General features: G+C 42.8%; 1 long non-coding RNA gene across 1 annotated transcript; it reads left to right on the plus strand.

Annotated features, from left to right (window-relative positions):
- Positions 1 to 6,352: 6,352 nt before the first annotated feature.
- Positions 6,353 to 7,622, plus strand: LOC138762683 (uncharacterized). The gene is made up of 2 exons (XR_011357052.1): positions 6,353 to 6,550; positions 7,461 to 7,622. It is a non-coding gene; the product is annotated as an uncharacterized lncRNA (long non-coding RNA).
- Positions 7,623 to 8,218: the final 596 nt, after the last annotated feature.

An 8,218-nucleotide genomic window follows, 5' to 3' on the forward strand; every position in this document is an offset into this window, starting at 1 on the left:
TCAGATACAGCAATGAGCTCTCTGAACCCTTCTCCATTAACAATGGCGTGAAGCAAGGCTGTGTTCTCGCACCAACCCTCTTTTCAATCTTCTTCAGCATGATGCTGAACCAAGCCATGAAAGACCCCAACAATGAAGACGCTGTTTACATCCGGTACCGCACGGATGGCAGTCTCTTCAATCTGAGGCGCCTGCAAGCTCACACCAAGACACAAGAGAAACTTGTCCGTGAACTACTCTTTGCAGATGATGCCGCTTTAGTTGCCCATTCAGAGCCAGCTCTTCAGCGCTTGACGTCCTGCTTTGCGGAAACTGCCAAAATGTTTGGCCTGGAAGTCAGCCTGAAGAAAACTGAGGTCCTCCATCAGCCAGCTCCCCACCATGACTACCAGCCCCCCCACATCTCCATCGGGCACACAAAACTCAAAACGGTCAACCAGTTTACCTATCTCGGCTGCACCATTTCATCAGATGCAAGGATCGACAATGAGATAGACAACAGACTCGCCAAGGCAAATAGCGCCTTTGGAAGACTACACAAAAGAGTCTGGAAAAACAACCAACTGAAAAACCTCACAAAGATAAGCGTATACAGAGCCGTTGTCATACCCACACTCCTGTTCGGCTCCGAATCATGGGTCCTCTACCGGCACCACCTACGGCTCCTAGAACGCTTCCACCAGCGTTGTCTCCGCTCCATCCTCAACATCCATTGGAGCGCTTACACCCCTAACGTCGAAGTACTCGAGATGGCAGAGGTCGACAGCATCGAGTCCACGCTGCTGAAGATCCAGCTGCGCTGGATGGGTCATGTCTCCAGAATGGAGGACCATCGCCTTCCCAAGATCGTGTTATATGGCGAGCTCTCCACTGGCCACCGTGACAGAGGTGCACCAAAGAAAAGGTACAAGGACTGCCTAAAGAAATCTCTTGGTGCCTGCCACATTGACCACCGCCAGTGGGCTGATAACGCCTCAAACCGTGCATCTTGGCGCCTCACAGTTTGGCGGGCAGCAACCTCCTTTGAAGAAGACCGCAGAGCCCACCTCACTGACAAAAGGCAAAGGAGGAAAAACCCAACACCCAACCCCAACCAACCAATTTTCCCTTGCAACCGCTGCAATCGTGTCTGCCTGTCCCGCATCGGACTTGCCAGCCACAAACGAGCCTGCAGCTGACGTGGACTTTTTACCCCCTCCATAAATCTTCGTCCACGAAGCCAAGCCAAAGAAAAAGAAGATTAACTCACCTCTCACCCTTCTTCTCTCCAAAGAGAAAAAGCTTTGTTTCGTCCAATCCAGGCGCCATCCTGGCAAACCTCCACAGGCCTCCAAATCCTTCCTGTAATGAGAAGACTGAAGAATTTTAGCTATAGAATATCTAGTAATGAGAATTATGATGAAGAAACCATCACACAGGCTTTGCCAATAAACTGGGAGAGAGAGAGAGAGTAACCAAGGATATTCCAGACAGGAATCAATTCTCACCTTTTCTACTGAGCCATATCCTAATGCCTGTCTGATCTTTAACCCAATAGTGCTAACTGACTACTACCTGTTAGATGCAATTTAAAGGCTGCAATAAGCATCCAGCACCACTTAGTCCCTGAATGGCATTGCTTCTGCTTTGAAGTGTTGGCCACCATTGTCAACTTCCAAACATTTAAGATTACTATGAAACTAGCCATTAACATGTGTAAATTGGAAACCATAAATCAGGTATGCAGAGAACCCGATACTGATGTGTACTGAGAGAAACCCCTCCAGACTTCTGTTGATTTTTTTGTATACCAGAAGTATGTTTTTAATTATAACTGGTACATGAGGTTAAATGACCAACAACAAATCATTTCTCTCTCTTTAGGAAGAGGATATGCAAAATGTGAAACATAAGTTGCAGAAATAATTGGTATGCAGGAAAATGTCTTAAATATTGTACCCTATGACTGTGTTCTTTGAATGAGGTTCAAACAGTACCAGTGAGGTGACTCTGTCTACCCCTCATTCCTGCTACCGTAACTCAATAAAGACTGTGTTTTTGACTTTGTGGTTTGTTACTGTAAATGTTTGTACCCTAAGTGTGGTCGAACTAGAGTTTTATTGAACTGCAACATTATCATATGAATCCTGAACACCATCCCCCAACTAATGAAGGCCAGCATACAATAAGCCTTCTTAACTATCCTATCAACCTGTATAGCAACCTTTAGAGATCAAGGTCCACATCGGGTGATATGTTAATTCTCAATATGCATCATCAATTTTCATCGAAAAGGGACGTCTAGCTTTCTGCCATCAGATTAAATTATAACATGAGGAGGAGGGGATATATTTGGTGATTCTGTAAAGCCCTGGGGAAGGACCGTCCACCGGTATTGAATCTTGCGTCCGGTAAAAGGATTTTCCCATTCAAAGCCAATCATGTCTCTGCTCTCTGTGCTAACGGACAGGTCCAGAAAGCATCTTTGAGGTCAATCACCTAAACCATTTACTATGGGGATCGATTTTACCCATTATTGTATAGGGATTAGGTACAACCGGGTGACGGGTGAGAATAATTTTGTTCAGCTCCCTCAAGTCCTCCACTAATCGATAGGTACCGTCTGGTTTTTGGACAGGTAAAATTGGGGTATTAAAAGATGACATACAAGGTTCGAGTATACCATCTTTCACCAACTGATCAATTACTGGCTGCAGCCCCTTTCGGCCAGCCATCGGAATTGGATACTGCTTTCGTCTAATTATTTGCTCAGGATCGTTTAGAGTAACTTGCAAGGGAGGAATATCTAACACTCCTCTATTGCCTCTTTCTGCCCATACTCCAGGATTTATTAGTTCTCGATCTTCCTCGCTTAATACATACAATTGAACCCCGACACCCGATTCCTGTGGTCTGGTGCCGATAGCCAATTGGTCCTGTAAATCTCGTCCTAACAAACAAACTCCAGCTTGGGGAATTAGTAAAATATCCTCTGTTATTATCTTTTCTTCCATTTGTATTCTTACATCCCTTAATACAGGGACCGTAAAATCTCTTCCTCCTACTCCCGAAATCATCACGGTCCCCTCTATCTTAACACCCTCGGGTGGTTGTAAAATACTAGACCGGGCTGCCCCAGAATCTACTAAAAAGGTCATCTTGTCACTGTGGAGTCCTATGCTTAAATTTACCAATGGTTCTCCGTGCAGCCCCACGGTGTGTATTGACTGAGAACCGTGACCCCCCCCATTCATAATCTGCTTCCTTCTGTCGGACTCTGGCTTTACCCTACCCTTAATTTAGTCTATGTGTCGTCTGAGTCCAGCGTGTTCGTTAAATGAAGTGATAGGAGAATCAGTTTATTACACAGCATAAGAATAAAGCTTAACAGAGCTCTGGTTTAGTCATTAGTTCATAGGTCACCTGCACAGTGAGCTATTCCCAAGACTGACCTTTACTGTCCAGTCTCTACAGTTTATATAGCTCAACCTTATACAGAACAAAAGTTGGCTTCCTTTGCTAGATTTCTTGCATAAGATTTATCACGTAATTTACTGCTCTGCAGTTATCTGGGGTGTAGAGCTCCCATCTTAACACTCAAGGTCAGAATATCCTGTTGTTTTGATCAGAAATCAATTCATACGCCAGATATTTCTAATTATTTCTTTGTTCTCATCTGGCCATATTCTTCTGTTCTACTCAACACCTCCTTCTGTCTTAGTTTCTTACTGATTCCATTCTCTTTGTTTCTGACAGACTCTGTCAGATCAGATTCTTTTTGTTTGTGCTAATCAACACCTCCTTTTGCCTTAACATTCCTACTAAATTCTTTCATACATATCCTCTCTTTTGTATTTTGGGAGCAGGCAATTCTAAACCTACTGTAATCAGCCAACTTTGCTACATTATGTGGCTGCCCCTTACCTACATTACTCTTTCCCTTCACCATGAGGTAAATATTAAATTGTTACATAGTACTGGATTCATGTATACAAATTGAATAGTACATAAGCATATATTCTACATATTTTCTATGATTAATTAACTCCTATATTCCAACACATCAGTGCGTAAGGTCGCGTCTCCCTGGCTTGCATTGGGCATTCTCTCTTAAAATGTCCCTCCTTTTACAATGGTAGCAAACTAATGCTCCTGTTTCCCAATTCCTACCGGGATTACCACGAGGTCCCGGGAACAGTCGTCGTCCCCAGAATTCCCCTCTACCCTTGCCTCTGCTCTGGTCTCTACTCTCCCACTCCCGGAGCTCCTCCCAATGTCCAGGAGCTGGCACACAGCCTCTACCCTTTCCTTGCTGTCCCTCCACGACTTCCTTGACTGCCTGCATCAAAATCTTAGGCTTTCCTTTCTATTTATTGGGCATTCTCTCTTAAAATTACACACCTCCGTACTGGTCAGGGGCACATTTACAAAATCGAGACCCCCTCCCATGGGAACTACCCGCAAAGGTCTCATCCAGTTAATTTCTGGCTTATCCTCTCCTTTATAATGTCTAGATTCCTGCTCTCCGGGAAATGAATCAAAGGGTTCTGCCCTTCCCTCCCGGAGGGTCTCACACTGTTTTGATCAAAGTCTCCTCCCTCTCTTGTCAATTGAGGTGGTAATCTAATACTTTGTGAACAGGTCATCATACCACCCCTACTTTCTTCTCCTTTCTTTAGCTGTCGGGTAGGAGGGGAAGGTGCAGAAGGGTAGAGCATAGGAGAGAGGGGAAAGATAGGAGCCGGCAGAGGAGGAGCATAAGGTGGAGGAAGGGAATGTAACACATCCCATCCTTGTGTTTCAGGGACAAAAGGTTCCTCATCCTTCTTGTCCTTACATTCCTTTTCATTCAAAACCAGTTGATCAACCGATCCACTGAGCCAGCAGGCTGTATATTCTCTGCTCTCAATATTATCTCTTTGGTTTTGATAGAGCCAGATGTTCAATGCCTGACACATCCAGTCATCCTCGGATCCGAGCTTTGGCCAATATACCGAACTCCCTTTTATCGGACTTTTAACCCATTCCAGACCGCAATACCTGACCATGGTCAGTTTGTCTTTCCCATGGGTTCTTCCCGCACCCCAATCAGATAGCATTAATCCTAACGGAATTTGCTTGATTATCTGATCTTCCCATCCTTCCTTAGGACTCTCTTCCTTACTACTCACACCTCCCATACTAACAGGTAAGTAAAATTTCTCTTACCAGGATCCAGTAGCTATTTCTAGCGCGCTTCCTTAACGTCCTCTAATTGTTTGTTCTCAATGCCTCTTCTCGGATATCACTCGCTTCATCCACTGACCTGTCACCCTTTGTCCGTGAGTCCAGCTGAATCAGCTGGGTTGCACCTACCCCCGTCGTCGGGCACTCTGTCAGTGGAGGGAGTGGGATCCCGGATGAGGCCCCATTTGTTAGAAACAGAAGTACCTTCACAGAAATTGCTCGAGACAAAAATTGAGAACAAAGAACATTTATTATACAACAATGCAAAGTTGGGTGCTTCCCCTTACCCTGGGAATACACACACATACTGGGGCTCACCCAACTTTTATACAGTTTATTTCAGTATAGGAATACCCTCCCCTTTACATTCTTCTGCCTCCTGGATGAGTTTGGCATTAGGCAATCCTGTCTGCCTACCTGCTGTTTCTGTGAACTTGGAGGACCAGGGGTATCTTGTCGGTGTCCCATCATGTCATTGTCCTTATTCACACCTTCCTGACTCTCAGGGCTGACTAACTTCTTACATGCAGAACTTGCTAATTCTGTCTAAGGCTAGAAGACCCTTATCTTATTCAGACTAACTTTACTTCCTACATTCTATTATCTATTATCTATCCTTATCTTATTCATACTGGTGAACTTGCTGATTCTGTCTAAAAGGCTAGAAGACCCTTATCTTATTCAGACTAACTTTACTTCCTACATTCTAATAACTATTCTTATCCTATTCATACTGGCTTTATTTATTACACATATATCTATACTAGTTTCCTCATCTTCATATTTTTATATCAGTTTTACTCATCTCTCACAGTCCCCAAAAGGAATAGTTTCAGAGACCATACTTGCCCCTTAGTAACCCTAGCTTGGCATGTGGAAGAAGGCTCTAGTGGTCGACCATGCTCAAGGTCTAGGTGGCATGATGTTGAATAAGCTGCTCCTCCAAGAATTCCTGCAATTATTATAAATTAGAACAATGAAGGAAGTGAGTTCATAGAGGACTGAACCTTTATTAGAATGACTGTTGACTGGAAGAAAGAAAAGATAAATAGGTAAAGGTAAAGGTAAAGGTTCCATTATTGTCATGTAATACTACATTTAGAATGTAACATACATGAAATTCTTTAACTTTTGTCTACCATAAGGCAGACAGAAAGTCATCATTTTGTCTAGCACCCCTCACAGAAACCTAGTGCTCCTAAGCAGTATCCCCTCCAAGTATTGACCAGGCCTGAGCTTCCGAGATCAGACAATCTCAGGCATATTCAGGCCATTAGAACATTGCTGAGGAAGAGAATGAAGAAGGAGAGTGGAAGACTAATAAAAGGGTGGTCAGCCAACAAGAGTAGGTTTTGAAAGACAGTAATAAGGATTGGGCAGAGGATCGTGAAAGATCGGAAGAGGGTGTAGGGGATTAGGCAGAGGTTGGGGAGGAATAGACGGAGGGTGGAGAGGGTTGGACAGATGGTGGAGAGTGGAAAGGAATAGGCACAAACTTAAGAGGGTTAAACAGAGGGTGGTGAGAGTTGGAAAGAGAGTGGTGAGGGAAGGCCAGGAGTGGTTAGGGTTGGGCAGATGAAGCTGGGTGGTGGCCAGAGGTTAATGGGTTTAGACAGAAGGTGGTTAGCACTTGACAGAGTGGGGGGAGGGTCCCATTGCATCCTTAATTTCTCTTTTTATCATATTAGATGGGCCTTCCATTGTGAAGACTGACACAAAATTAACATTCAAGGCCTCAGCCATTTCTGCATTAGTCAATAGTAATTCCTCCCTTCACATATTCCAAGGGATCTGAATTTATTTTGGCCATCTTTCTTTTTTAATGTAATTGTGAAAGCATTTACTCTGATTTTTTAAAAATATTTTGTGCTAGTTTACTTTTTCATTACTAGTTTCATTATCACTTACTTGGTGGTTATTTGTTGCTTTGTAAATTTTCCCAATCTTCTAGTTTCCATCTACCCTTGACTGCTTTGAATGTATGAGCTTTTAATTTGATGCCTTCCATTATTTCCTTAGTTATCCAAGCCTGGCTCTCCCCATCCTCATTGACCTTGCTTTTAACTGAAATATACCAGAATCTCCTTGAACGTCTATCACTATTCTTCACTGCAACCCAAATCTTCCCTCATCACATTGTAGTCTCCCTTGATGAAGTATGATACACTGGTTTTACATCAAACTATTCTGCTCTCCAATTGTATGAGAAATTCAATCAATTATAATTCCATATTGTTCATATTGTTTCCTTGTAGGTTTGGTACCATACAGTTCAAGAAAGCTACGCAGATGGATTCTATGAACTCCTGTTGAAGACTGCCTCAACCAACTCGATCTACTCAATCAATGTTCAAGTTAAAATCTTCCATGATAACTGAAAATTCCATTCTTAAATACATCATATATTTCTTGGTTTATTACCTGTGCCACTGTAATGTTATTACTTGGTGACCTATAAGACAGTAATTTTCCCCATATCTATACCCAGATCAATTTATCATTCTGGTCCTTAGATTTTATATCTTCGCTCAGAATTGGTCAGATTTCAGCTTTAATTAAAACTATTAACCCACCTCCCTCTCATTCCTGCCCTTATCCTTCTGAATTATCTGAATCCCTTAGTCATCTCCACCCACAACCACATTTCTGTAATGTATCCAAAAGCAGTGAGAATGTTTATATTTAATTGTTTAGTTATTAACTGCGTGGGTTAAAATAGTAATCAAAAATGATTGAAACCATAAGTAGGGAATTAGCAGACTCTCTGACTAGTTATTTATTAGGTCAAGGCTATTCTTTTCCCTCCTCAGCCTTTTCCTGCAAGATTTCCATCCTTTAATATCCAGAAATATTTTGGTCCCACTTTGAATGCACTCGACTAATGAACATCAATTGCCCTCTGTGACAGAAAACTCCAAAGTTTCTTCACCTTCTGAGTGAGGAAATTTTCTCTCATCTCAGTCCTAAATGGCATGGCCCTTATTTTTAAACTTTGTCCCTGTCGTTGACATTT

This window comes from Narcine bancroftii, chromosome 5, assembly GCF_036971445.1.
Source record: "Narcine bancroftii isolate sNarBan1 chromosome 5, sNarBan1.hap1, whole genome shotgun sequence".
NCBI lineage: Eukaryota > Metazoa > Chordata > Chondrichthyes > Torpediniformes > Narcinidae > Narcine > Narcine bancroftii.